This window comes from Phacochoerus africanus, chromosome 13 (genome assembly GCF_016906955.1).
Source record: "Phacochoerus africanus isolate WHEZ1 chromosome 13, ROS_Pafr_v1, whole genome shotgun sequence".
Taxonomy (NCBI): domain Eukaryota; kingdom Metazoa; phylum Chordata; class Mammalia; order Artiodactyla; family Suidae; genus Phacochoerus; species Phacochoerus africanus.
Window position 1 is genome coordinate 67,093,885 of NC_062556.1, and position 13,893 is coordinate 67,107,777.

At 54.4% G+C, this 13,893-nt stretch overlaps 1 protein-coding gene across 3 annotated transcripts in view; it reads right to left on the minus strand.

Annotated features, from left to right (window-relative positions):
• The window catches only part of STK24 (serine/threonine kinase 24), a 106,212-nt gene that overhangs the window by 25,472 nt on the left and 66,847 nt on the right, over nucleotides 1-13,893 (minus strand). The gene's annotated exons all lie outside the window — the stretch shown is intronic.

The following is a 13,893-nucleotide window of genomic DNA, read 5'->3' on the forward strand; positions in this document are numbered from 1 at the left end:
ATCCGAGCCACATTTGTGACCTGCACCACAGCTCATGGCAAAACAGGATCCTTAACCCACTGAGCGACGCCAGGGATCGAACCTGCATCCTCATGGATGCTAGTGAGATTCATTTCCGCTGAGCCATGATAGGAACGCCTCCCTGTTATTTTGAAACTAGAAAATTTTATAAACACACAACAGCAAGAAGGTGGTCTGTGTGTGACACATGGGACACCTGCACCGTGTCGGGGGTCATGTCAGCCCCGGGCGGCAGAGCTCCTCTGAAGCGGGGTGTCCATCTTCACACAAGCTCGGGGGGTGGCCCTCAGCACAGGAAGGTTTCGGAACCAGTCTCTGACACCAAGCCAGGCCAGCAGCACACGTCCCGCCCGGGGTGTCATCCAGGAGGCACCCAGAGCACAGCCACAGGGACAGCAGCTCTGCGACACATGGCGGGGGCGGGGCATGGCCAGGCCAGTCTATCGCCCACCTCCTTGCTTCGAGAGCCAGACCCCTCCGCCCACAGCTGACTTCCCAAGCCTCTGACTGGGCACCAGGCAAGCAAACATCACACCTGAGATGCAGTGACCTGCCACCTGCCAGGGCCAGTGGTGCCCAGGTGGGTCAGGTGTGCGAGCACCACCCCGTTCCCTGCTCACTGGGCACTTTCGGCTGCTTTCCTCTGCATCAAAAGAAAGAAGAAAAGCAAACAAAACCCTCTGCGGCTCTAGGCTCCTGGGCACCGTGAGGAAGGAGCTGGGCCTTGCTCAGCTGAGTGAGAAGGGCCCTGGCCAGGCCCCAGCCCGGCTCCCTGCCCCCAGCTCTTCTCGACAAGCCGCAGGCTCCTCTGCCAGGAAACCCTCACCGCCTCCCTCCCCCACCCCTGGGCAAACTTTACTTTAGACCTTTGGTGTGAGTTTTGCTTTAGATTTGCTGTGTGTTCCACCAACAGCAAACTCAGTATCTGGGGCAGCGCCTGGCTCAGTCAAGCCCAGGAGAGGCCACCTGTGGCGCCTGCGACGGTCCAGAGGGACGTGTGCTGACTGGACACGCACTCCAGGCAGGCAAGGGAGTGTGCGCTCCATTCCTTCTAAACCCTAAAATAAATCCTGACGTCAGGGTCAAGTCTGTGACAGTCCAAAGAAAAGACCCTCATTTTAGTGTAAACAGAACACACTCGCAAGTCTTTAGATGAAGATAACTTCGGTCAAAACTAGAAAACGCGGGGAAGCCTTACATGATGTGTTTGGGGCCCACGAACATTTTCCTCGCTCAGTAACCCTCCAGTCGTGGGCACCAGCACAGGCTCCATCAGCCCCGCCCCGGGTTCTGACTGCAAGAGAACTTCCTACCAGAAAGAGCATCGTCCAACTATCATTTCACACAGAGACCCAACTCTTCCCCTGTGCAAATACTTGCCCAACACCTGCTCCTGGAAAGTCTGTGCTCTCCCTCTAGACATTCCAGAAGCACCTGAGAGGTAGGAATCGGCCAGGGCAGGGACCGACCGACACCACGTTGCCCGGCACAGGAAAACTAGACTGCTTCTCCCGAAGGGCTCTGGACGTGCAGGTTTCTACTCCCACCCTTTCCTCCCGCTCTCAACCCTTCTGTTTTCCGAGCGTCAAGGTGAGCAGCCCACAGCGGGATCACTCTGGCAGGCAGGTTGGACCCCCCCAGCCCAGACCTCACGCCTAGCGGTAGGAGCGGGAGCAGAGCCTCAGGACCCCGTGGGAAGCAGTCGTTACTGACTCAGAGGCTCGGGGTCACCACGCTGCTTCCAGAAGCAGCAAGTGACCACAGCTCACATCCCTTCCAATCCCATCCCTTAGGAGCTCCCGGCTCCTAAGTCCCCGCGGGTCAGCCAGCACTTACCAAGTACTTACTACTCACCAAGGATGCAAAACAGCCCTTTACATGGCTACAGGAGCCACAACAGGGGGCAAAGTGACCTGTTCTCCCAGGCCGTCCTACCCTCAGGGACATTTAAGCAGCAGCAGGACAACCAGCCCTCCAGGTGCTCCCCAGCTGAAGGGCTTACAGAGCCTCAGCCTTTGCCTTCCTGGAGAGGAAGATGGAGCGAGCAGAGCAGCCCCGCTATTCTGCTCATCCAGCTCGTTCCTGGTTCCCAACGCGAGGTCTGCCAGATTCAGAGGCCACCTAGGACAACAGCACGAGGTCCTTTACCCAGGCCACTGCTCTTTAAATACTTTGGCCAGGTCCTCTGTGCTTCTGTCCCCAGTTCCACCAGTCTGGAAATGGAAACTGCGCCACAAAGGCTCCACCGGCCCCCACTCCCGGCTGAGCCTGCTCTCCAGCCTCACAGAGTGTGTGTGCTGCTCACTGCGGCCACCAACTCAGTCAGCGAGCAGGGAGCGGCCTGGGACATGGGCTCAGCGACCTCCCCAGCTCCAGGGCTCTCCGCGACCAGTCCCTGCTCACGCCAGGGCCAAGCCTACCCTTCCTGCGAGGCAGAAGGTAGCCCTCTGTGGACGGAGGAGTGGGCCCTGAGAGGGGACAGCAGGGACCTGCCAGATCAGTCTTTTAAGAGGAACCAAGTGACAAGTTGGCCCTGGGGGAGTGGGGGCAGAGGGAGGGGACGGGGGCCAGGTGCAGTCAGCTAGCAGACCCGCAGGAGTGAGGCTGCACGGAGGGAAGGGCATCCAGAACCTCATGGGGAGGGTCCAGGGGTAAAGGGACAGAGAAAGGCCCACCCTGTGGCCTCTTAATACACACCTCACACTTTCTCCCAAAAGCCACCAAGGGCCCAGAGCAGACACCTGCCCTTATTAAGTGCTTGAGGAGTTCCCGTGGTGGCGCAGTGGTTAACGAATCTGACTGGGAACCATGAGGTTGCGGGTTCAATCCCTGGCTTTGCTCAGTGGGTTAAGGATCCGGCGTTGCTGTGAGCTGTGGTGTAGGTCACAGACGTGGCTCAGATCCTGCGCTGCTGTGGCTCTGGCATAGGCCAGCGGCTATAGCTGCGATTCGACCCCTAGCCTGGGAACCTCCATATGCCGCAGGAGCGGCCCAAAAAATGGCAAAAAGACAAAATAAATAAATAAATAAGTGCTTGAGGTACTAGATAACGTGGGGAAGGGGCAGAGAGCAGTGGGGAAGGCGCAGGCGGGAGGCAGAAGTGACGGGGGGGGGGGGGCGCACAGGCAGGTCAGGTGACTTCTGGGTTTACCTCACTCAAATGGACCCCCAGCAATGCTTTTACCTGGAGTCCTAGAGGAAGCAGACAGGCTGACAAAGGTTGTCCACAGGTCATTCATGTGGTGAGGAAAAAAGGGGGGACCTGGTTTTAGGGGGTTTTTTTTGACCTTCTCAGGGCAATACCCGCAGCATATGGAGGTTCCCAGGCTAAGGGTCCAACTTGAGCTACAGCTGCTAGCCTATGCCAGAGCCGCGGCAAGGCCAGATCTGAGCCGCATCTGTGACCTACACCACAACTAACAGCAACACTGGATCCTTAACCCATCAAGCAAGGCCAGGGATCGAACCTGCGTCCTCATGGATACTAGCTGGTTCATCACCACTGAGCCACGTCAGGAACTCCTGCAATCGCCAGTTTCCAAATGACAGCTTCTACCAAACTGCAGTGTGAGTTCCAAGCTCTGTGGCTGGTGGACAGCCCTGGACCAACACCTGCCAGCCGCCACCTCCTCCTCCTCTCCAGCCCAGCTCTAAAGCCCCTGCTCGGCTGCTGCTCCCTCTGCCGGAGGTGTCCCGCCTGCCTGCCTCTGAGGACCCGCACACGGGGTGTCCGGATCCCTCCTCCAGCCTGTGTCTTCAATCTCTTGGCCTCAGAGAAGACGGTCCAGCTCAGCCTCCAGCCAGGAGCAGCCTCTGTTCACCCACCACCCACCCCCCGTTCCTACCAGTGAGCCCTATGCCCACAGCAGACCCCTAGTCCCAGCAGCGACTCCACTGCTTACTTTGTCACCTCCCTCTGATAGCCTCCTTCTCCCCTGCTCCTTTCCTCTGGCCTCAGCTACGCTCCTCCTCCAGTCCGACTCTCCCACGGTCCCAGGGAGGCCCAAGGCTGTGGCCTCTGCTTGCTCCCCCCTCTCCAGCTAGAACTCACAAACCCCAGCTGCTGGTTCTCTTTCCTCCTGGAAGGGACGGGTGCCAAGAATAACCTCTGCTGCCTCACAAGTCGGAGGAGGACCAAGATGCCGCAGGCGTGATGGAAACAGGGCTGGATCTCAGGGTGTGAGGACCCCCACGGCACAGACGCGGAGCTGGCACACCTGCAGACCTCCAGCAGGACACGCTCTTGACACAGGCAGAAAAGGTGCCTTCCTGACATCTGCCACCACTCGTGATCCCAAAGAGAAGTCTCTGCTCTACCACCACCAAGCCCAAGAGAAGAAACCAACGCTGGAAAGAGAGGAGAGAGGAAGATGGGCTTCGGGGGCTGCAGGCCAGCATCCCTCAGCTCCACCAGGATTCTTTATCTTGGCACCACTGACAGCTAAGCTTGGGTCATCTTTGTTGTGAGCCCTGCCCTCTGCATTACGGTGTTAGCCACATCTCTGGCCTCTACTGACTAGCTGCTGGCGGCACATCGCCAGTTCTGACAATGGAAAATGTCCCGACACATTGCCAATGTCCTCTGAAAGCCAAAATCGCCCCCAGTGAAAACCACTGAACTGAACGATCTATATTCATAAGCTTGAAGTGTCCTGCACCAGAAGCACTGACCAATTCTCTCCTCACCCTGGCAGAGCCAGCTGACACCCTGAAACCTCCAGCTGGAAAATTACCACTGATTCACTGCGAGACACCTCAGCCAAGCTTGGAACGCTTCATCCAGAAAAAGATGGCAACAATTTGTGTTCCTAAACCTCTCGGTTCAAACTGACAGTAAAATGAGATAATAAATGTGAAAGCACTTTGCAAAGCTCGAGGCACCAAACACAAGTCAAGTGCTATCAGCCTCACCAGCATCATCACCCCTAAGCGCCTCAAAATAACCTGGTGAAACCAAAAGAGCCCAATTCACAAAACTAAATAGTATTTCTCTACGTGGGAATTTCTGAGCAAAATAAGATCTGCAACAATGATTCATACACATTCTACACTGGAATGCAAAAATAATTACTGCCCCACAAACCCTGAGGCAAGAGTGTTTGAGACAGATGGTCTAGTCAAGGAGCAGAGGTGACCTGCTCTTGGGGACCAAGGTGGCAAGCACTGGCACAACCCAGAAAGAGCATCACTGCCCCAGGCGTTCTAAGGAAAATAAATTAAGAGTTCTTAAAACAATGATTTTTTTTCCTTTTCCTTTTTCTTTTTAGGGCCACCCCGCGGCATATGGAAATTCCCAAGCTAGGGGTCCAATCAGGGCTGGAGCTGCCAGCCTACGCCACAGCCACAGCCACACTGGATCCTTAACCCACTGAACGAGGCCAGGGATCAAACCCACATCTTCACAGATAATAGTTGGGTTCTTAACCCACTGAGTCACAACAGAAACTCCACCAAGAATGATTTTAATCACAGTAATTTCATTTTTTAAAAATGACCCCAAACGATGTAAATTATGAATGAACTTGTGATAGAATTTTCTCCTAAGGGGAAGGAAATGGTTTATTTATTTAATAAATTCAGGACCCAGAATTTTAAAAGGTACCAAAGCTTCCCTCTCACCCTGGCCCCTGGCTGGCTGTCCAGCCTCCACGCTCAGCAAGGTATCCCAGAGAAATACTTCATGCAAATACTTTCTCCCCTTCTATCCACGTGCACCCTCCACACAGTCTACACTGTGCTTCTCCTTGGCGCATTCTATTCTTGTCCTCGAAGGAATCCTTTTTTTTTAAACCACTACCCTGCCCTATGGACATGAAGTTGTTTCCATTCTTTCGCTGTCATGAGCCAAGTGTTAATTTAAGACCCTCACATGTGTATCGGAGTTCCTGGAGGTAGAGCTGCTGAGTCAATGGAATCCACTTGAGTTTAATGGATAATGACAAATTAGTCTTCAAAGGCTCAATCTGTGCTGCCCCCCCCCCCCCCGCAACGTATGAGCGCTAATTTTCCTTTTTTTGGGTCACAATTAGGAGCTGAATTGTGTCCCCTTCCCAAATTCAAACCTTGAAGTCCCAACCCCAAGTACGGCCAATACGACCGGAACCTTGAGACGGCGTCCTTTAAGATGATTAAGTTACGGTGTCCTAAGCCAACGTGACTGGTGTCCTCCTAAGAAGAGATTTGGGAGTGAGTTCCCGCCGTTTCTCAGTGGAAACGAACCTGACTAGTATCCATGAGGACGCAGGTTCGATCCCTGGCCTTGCTCAGTGGGTTAGAGATCCACTGTTGCCGTGAGCTGTGGTGTAGGTCGCACACATGACTCGGATCCCGCGTTGCTGTGGCTGTGGTGTAGACCAGCAGCTGCAGCACCTATTGGACCCCTGGCCTGGGAATTTCATCTGCCTCGGACATGCAGAACTTACGTCCGAAAATGACAAAAAAAGAAGAAGAAAAGGTTTGGACACAGACACACGTAGAGGGCCGGGCGCGTGAGGCCGCAGGGAGAAGACGGCCTCTACCGGTCAGGGAGCGAGGCCTGGGGGCCTGAGGGCTGAGGGCTCCGAGCCCCCAGCCCTGTGAGGAAATAAATCTGACGTCTACGCCGCCGTCTGTGGTGCTGTGTGACGGTCAGTCCAGAAGCAGGGGAGAAGCAGGACCGGTTTTCTCTCGCGCACTGTCAGGAGGGACATCTTCAAACACTCCGGAGTCGGGCAGGTCTCCTTTTCGGGGAACCCTCTACTAGCTTCCCGTCTTTCCACTGGGTTCCCAACCTTAACTTTTTCAACATGTTAGAGAGACATGAGCCACAAAGCCAGCATGTTCCTCCCTTGTTTTTGATTCCACTCTTGGTAGTTTTTGCTCGTGGAAATTAATCAATAACAGTACCACTCTCAGGTGACCGTGCCCTGAGCTGTTTGGAGTCGGTGACTGAAAGCTGGCAAACCCCACATTCACAACCGCCACAGGCGCGGGACAGACACCAGGTGACAGAATGAGAAAGGGGCAATTCCGCAGAGTCAGAAACAGGATTTTACACGACGGATTCTGAACGCAGCAACGCTGCTTCTGCATCTGCCCTGCACGCGGCGGTGGCCAGATTCATCAGCCATAAGCAAAGGCTGAGCCCAGGAGGTGTCAACCACGCGGAAGCTCTGTCTTGTTACAACAACGTGGGGTCACAGGCCTCCTTAAGACGATGGTTTTTAAAGCGAAGGTGCCTTTTTGCTAAGAGGCTGTGCGTGAACAGCAACTCTCCAGCCAGGTGTGGATCCTGCCTCTGATGCTCACCAGCTCCAGGCACAAGACCAGATCCAACCCGCAGCCGGGTTCAGCCACCCACCCACGCGCGGGATTACAGACCACCCACGTCGGGCGGACCCGTCACCTTAGCTCTCCTCCCACATTAACTTTAGGGCACCCCCTGTTGGAAGCCAGGTCCGCTGGGAGACTGGTGACGTAAGGAGGCAAGAAGCATCTCTGAGTCCAAACCCCTCCTGGATATACAGTCAAAGTCACCCCCTGAGGGTCCTGACACCTTCCAAGCGTACTCAAGGCACAGAACTGGATTCCTGACCTCAGAAAGCGGGTTTCTTGTTCCTCTGACTCACAGACGCCAGCATCTCTTAAATGATGTGGACACAGACTGTGCACACAGGGTTGTTGAAGGGGTATAAGGTGAGTAGGGCCTATGCTCTTTTCCTAAATAAATCGCTTTTCAATAAAAAAGTGGGCAAGTGCCACCAGCCATCAGACGGACCTCAGGAGGAGAGGTCCATCTGACCCACCACCTCCAGGACGGGAGGAACGGGGAGAGCAGGAAAGGAGAAGATGGACTGGAAAATGCCCTCCAGGGCGGGGAGGGCCCGGAGACCGTCCAGGGTTCGTCTAGAAGCCCCATCAAAGATGATCCACTGCGGCGCGGCAGGAAGAGACGACACTTCGGATGCAAATGAGACCCTCAGGAAGAGGGCGACCGGGGCGGGGCGATGGCCTCGTGTTCCTCTGCGGCCGGGACCAGCACAGAGGTGACAAATGGGAGAGAGGTCATGAGTACTGGGACCCACTCGAACCCTCATGTGAAGTGAAGGCTCTGTGAAGCTGAAGCCATTGGCGACTCTGCACATGCCAAGAGCAGCCTTCTCTGCAGTGAGGCTGCCATCGGCTCCCTCTCTGAAAAGGGTCTCCCCTCAGGAGGAAAAGCCTGAAGAAACCTTCCATAAACCCCCTGCAGGACCCTCACGGCCCTGGAGGGAAGCCTCATATCTGTAGACAAACATCACAGACCCCATCTCGTGTCCGTACGTCTAGAAGCCCCCTGGTCTTTCATGCAGAAACCCACGCCCGTTTCTCCACTAAGTTAGGACACGAGCCTCCACCTTTCATCGCTTAACGAGTAGGCATGTTCATAAACCTTGTTTTTCCCTATTAACCTGTCCTTGGTCATTTTGATTTGTAAGCTCCCAGCCAAAAGAGAGTAAGGAAAACGTTTCTCCTGCTGGTAAGGGCGCTCCGAACATATTTCAAACAGCCCCATGTAAATAAAGTTCAGCCCCTATCATTCACCTGGTTTTCACTTATTAAGATGACCCCGTAAATACAAAACACTGAATCCCCACCAGACACATCTGACATTGGCCACCCTAGTCCCCAACTGCATTTGGAACTTCTCTATTATCCCAGCAACACAATTAAAGGGGGGTGACTAGTGACACACAATGCTGACGTCAGGTAACATCCCACGATCACACGTGGGGATGGGGGGGGGGTGCCTCTGGCCCTCAGGTGCTCACAATCAAAACTAAGCAACCCAGCACTGGGCAGGGCAGTGGGGAGGATGCTGGCTCTCCCATTACACCCCAGCCACCCCCATCCTCCGTGCTGCAGAACACATTCAACTCGGAAACAGCAGCTTGAATTCCCTCCAATAGGGATGGAAGTCTTAACGTCAAAAAGAAAAAAAGAGAAAAATGGAATTTCTGGAGCAAATCATCTTGGTCAGCATTGTCTGAAGAGGGTGCCCGGAGTGAAAGAGAGAGGCTCTTTGAAGGGATCAGGAAGCAGCGGCCAGCAGGACGCATGCGCAGGGAGCAGACTGCAGCCCAGAGCGCCTGTGGTCTGCTGGGCTGGAGGCCAGGAGAACGACCGTCTGCTGTGTGCGCTGTGTCCCCGAGGCGCTGCGTAGACGCCTTACACACACTATTCCCACAGTCCCCACAACACCGGGGGAGCACTGTGACTGGCCCGCATTCTAGGACAGGCACCAGAAGGGGGAAGCGACTTGCCGAGGCCTGGGGCCAGCACTCAGCCCTGCTGGCTTCTCACCCACCCGTGCTCTCTTCTAACCTGACCTGGTGGAGGTCATTCAGAACAGCTAAGGAGGGGCATGGGGGAGGGGAAGGACAGTCCTACAAGGTCAAAGGTGCTCCAAGAGAAGCAGAGTCTTCTAGTGCTGGAAACAAGTATGCAATGGGAGAAAAGCCACTATGTGCCATTATCAACCAAACATGACGCGGAGCAGTAAGCCCTGAAACAGCACAAAGAGAAACACATCAACTGACAATTCCGGAAACACTACAGACATCAACAGCTATATAATACAGCCAAAGATATAGTCAAAGAAAACCACAGCATTATATGTTTTTATTACCAAGCCAAAAAAAAAAAAGACGAAGGAAAAAGGGAGCAGGGAGGGTTGGGGGAGCGAGTGTTGGATACAGAAGTTAAAAAGGAAGGAAAAAAGAAGAAAAACAAATAAAGAGACATGCATGCTGGAAAAACATAAGACATCCACTTTACTTTTTAAACAGAAAACCTCCAGCTACTATAATCAAGAAAAAATAGGTAGCACTATTGCAATAAAACAAATACAGATGGAAACACTTTTAAATGCACATAGAACAGATCACAACACTTTATTACTGTAAGCTTAAAAATCTAGAATAGATACTTTCTTTGTAATGTGTGAATTAAAATTTACCTAAGAAAAAAGCAAAGGGTGGGTGAAGAAATGGATTAATCTCCTCTCTCTCTCTCTCTCTCTCTCTCTCTCTCTCTCTCTCTGTATGTGTGTGTGTGTGTGTGTATAAATAAATAAAGCGGAAGGAAGAAAAGAGGGCATGCAGACAGCAAGAACCACAGCAACAAACATCACGGACGCGAAGCCATTTCTAAAGGACCCCAGTGAGGAAAGCCTGTTGTGATGTAACTGTTCCTGAGTGGGTTCCTCTCAGAAACCAGTGACCTCTGGGAGTTCCCGGCGTGGCGCAGTGGTTAACGAATCCGACTAGGAACCATGAGGTTGCGGGTTCGGTCCCTGCCCTTGCTCAGTGGGTTAACGATCCGGCGTTGCCGTGAGCTGTGGTGTAGGTTGCAGACGCGGCTCGGATCCCGCGTTGCTGTGGCTCTGGCGTAGGCCGGTGGCTACAGCTCCGATTAGACCCCTAGCCTGGGAACCTCCCATATGCCGCAGGAGCAGCCCAAGAAATGGCAAAAAGACAAAAAAAAAAAAAAAGAAAAAAGAAAAAAAAGAAACCAGTGAACTCTCATCGGCCCAAAAAGTATGTCCATTTAGAGATGTCTTCCCGGGACTTGCAGGATGGGATTCGCACGCCCGGCTACCCTGTGCCCACCCTAGGAACGGCTGTCCCGATGTCCCTGGACCAACTGGAGAGAACACTGGGCCTACCCTGAAAGGCCCTTAGGGTTTAGGACAGAGGCCTCTCCCTTCGGGAGACTGTGCGCATGTGGGTGCCTGAGCTTCAGGAACCGTCTCCCCACCGGGCAGGGGGCTCCTCTTTCACATGCACACGAGTGCGGCACAAGGCAGTAAGCACTACACCGGTTGCCCGGGAGGTTTCTGAGCTGAGTGCTGGTGACACCAAGATGAATCAAGCCCTCTGCTTAAAGATCCTCACGTGGTAATCAGGGAACCACACGACCTCAATCTGAGGGAGAGGAAAAGAAGTCAGAGCCAGGGCTGTGAGACAGGTGCCCGGGTGAGGCGGAGGAGTAACGCAGGTAGTTCGTGTAGGAACACGGGCTCAGATACATTTCTGGATGTGGTCATTGATCAACGTCCGTCCGTGGCTTCAGGGGTCCAGGGAGTAACGCCTCCCCGCCCCGGCCAGGTTTGCTTCAGGGAGTCTATCTGCTTGCCGCCCAGATGCACCTTAATCTCTAACCCACTCAACCCACAGAAAAGGAATGAGAGGAATGGCGGCTCCCAGTCCGGGGACGAGAACAAAGGAACCAGGAGGCTTACGGGGTCCCTCGGCCTCCAAGATCCCACTGGACAAGGACTGACGCAGGCACACTAGGCACGGCCAATGGGAAGAGAACTGGCATCTGGACCCCACGCTGGCACTCCTGCCTTTAAAGCTAAACCCCCCTCAGACAATCAGACGAGGGGGAACTTGTCTTCCCCTCCGCGTGTCTGTGCTGAGAGCTGATTGCTTTTCTATAACAGCCTTTTGCTTGCTGCCTGCGTGAGTGTGTTTGCAAAGTTCATTCTTCGGCTCCGTGAACAAGAACCCGGATTCCGGTAACACTGGGAGGAAAGAGGAGGGCTTTCCATGCCTCCTGGCGCCTGTCCTCATCAAGGACACAACAGTCCGTGAGGACAAACACCTAGTCGCACAGGTCTGCCGTCACCGCGGTAAATAAGCTGCAAGGGTGCTGGTCCTGCCAGGCTGATAGCTCTCATGACTACACGATTATCCTCCTGCCAGGTGAAGAGGTGCATGGTGGTGGGCACGCAGCCTACGTCAGAAACAGCTGTCTCAAAATCCTGCAACTCTAAGGCGTGCTCAGGGAGGGAGTATTAAAACTCTGACAAAGACCCGCCCCAAGTCACATTCGGCAGAGAAAGAAGCCGTGCCTCCAGTGTTAAGACAACTTCAGGGACTGGTGGATTCACGAATAACAACAGCCGTACTTCAGATGCAAATTCACTTTTCCGACTCTTCTTTCCACCCCTGGGGTCTCCTTTACCCTAATGGGAAACAGCTTGCCAAGCCAGGGCCTCCTCGGAGGGGCTGAGGGGCTGGTGCTCCGGCCCGGCCACCTGCCTGCGGGAGGCTCGGCTCCTGAGCTCTGCTCCTGCGGCCTCCTGGCCGCCGCCCTCAGCTTCGCTTTCGGCAGCGCTTCCTCCAGAAGGAACGGGTGCTCTGAGTGGGGAACGCGCGCCTGTGAGTTCAGCCCCGAGGAGCTACCTGACAAGCAGGCTGGCCTGGCATCAGACCAGGGCGCCGGAGCTGAGGCCACCCTGGTGGTGGAGGTAACAAGTTTGGCTCCTGCCCCCGCACCCAACAAAGGCACTGTCGCCGCGTATCAGGTCCCCACAGCCCAACACAGGCTCCCGGAGAAGAGCAGGCCTGGCTGCTCCATCTGGCGCCTGGCAAAGGCGGCCAGTCAGTAGTGACCGTGACAACGTGCGTGTGGCAGGCGGGGTCGATGGAAGCGCCTGCTTCTAGCGTCCCTCTTCCTATTTTGAGGGAGATGTGGCTCCTGAGCCCATGCCATGCGGCCCGCCTAACAAGGAAGAAGGCTTCTCTTTAATTACCTAACAAGCAGCTCCTTACAAAATCTAAGTAAGCTTCCTGATCGCAATTGTTTTCAAGGAATTTACCTAATGTAGACGTTTTAGAAAAGAAAGCATATGCATAATTATCTAAATACATCAGCTGTGTTTGGATACACCAGACGAAGGCTTAAATATGCAGAACATGTATGTGGAGACAAAAGGACCCAGAAATACAATTACTACTTATTTTAAATTATAGGAAACATGAGCTGGAAAACAGTTGAGTTTCTTTCTGGTGAAGTAAAATATTTAGCCTAATTGGAATTTTAACTCACTCAACTTTCTGGAAAGAGAAATATAAAGTGCAGCTGCCAGATGTCTTCAGGGACATCACGCTAGGACACTAGGACAGACAGGGTGTTCGGGAGAGAGGCGAGCCCGGCCCCAGCCTCCCAAACGGTTCAACGTTTTCTATCATCTTTGGCGCGGAACCTACCATTTCTTTCCCGTGATTGATTGTGACATGAAAGGTATTCGCTTGTGATTTCAAAGCCAGGTTTACTAGTGGATGGGCGAGTCCACCCCAGAGTGAGCTGTTTGCTTCCACCCGCAGTCACCCTGGAGCCTGGTACAAAGGGCTCCACGTATCATTGCTGGTTTTCCCAGAAATGCAAGGACAGATGCTCACACACTGAAAAGCACTCTCAGAGAAGACAGATGTTCTTCTCCCCTCCAGAAGCTGCAGCTGTTCGCGGCCCACGGAGACGCAGCCCAAGACCTCCAAATGGCACAGGAAGCCTGGGCAGGTGGCTGTCCCTGGGTGGGTGCGTGTGGAGGGGCAAGGGCTGCACCCCTCGGGGCTGAGCGATGGGCAGCACAGCACCATGACACAGGGAAGGGAGGACTCGGGGGCAGCAGGATGCTCACAAGAGCCAACAGCATCCTCGTCGCCACACCTGGAACCGACCAGCCCACTTCCAAGACTGGACACAGCAGCCGAGGCAGAGGAAGGAAGTGCTACAATCCCAGCTTGGGGCACAAGGATCCAGCTTCACTTACTGCGCAGAGAAAGGCCATCCTCGTGGGCAAGAGCTGCCTGACCTCATCGCCCCGGCAGACGCAGGGCTCCTGCGCCAGGGACAGCCCTCCTTGTGGGCCGCTGTGGCCAGTTCTTCGTGCGACCAGAAGCCAGTGACCAAAGTACTCGGCATCTGTGGACCCGAACCCTCTGCATCCCCACGACGGGCTCCGCCCTGGCCGCACAGGTAGCCTCCCCGGGTATGGGTCAACGACAGGGCCACCCCTGAACAGCGCGCTCCACCACCCCCTCCACAGAGACTCTTCAAAACCCA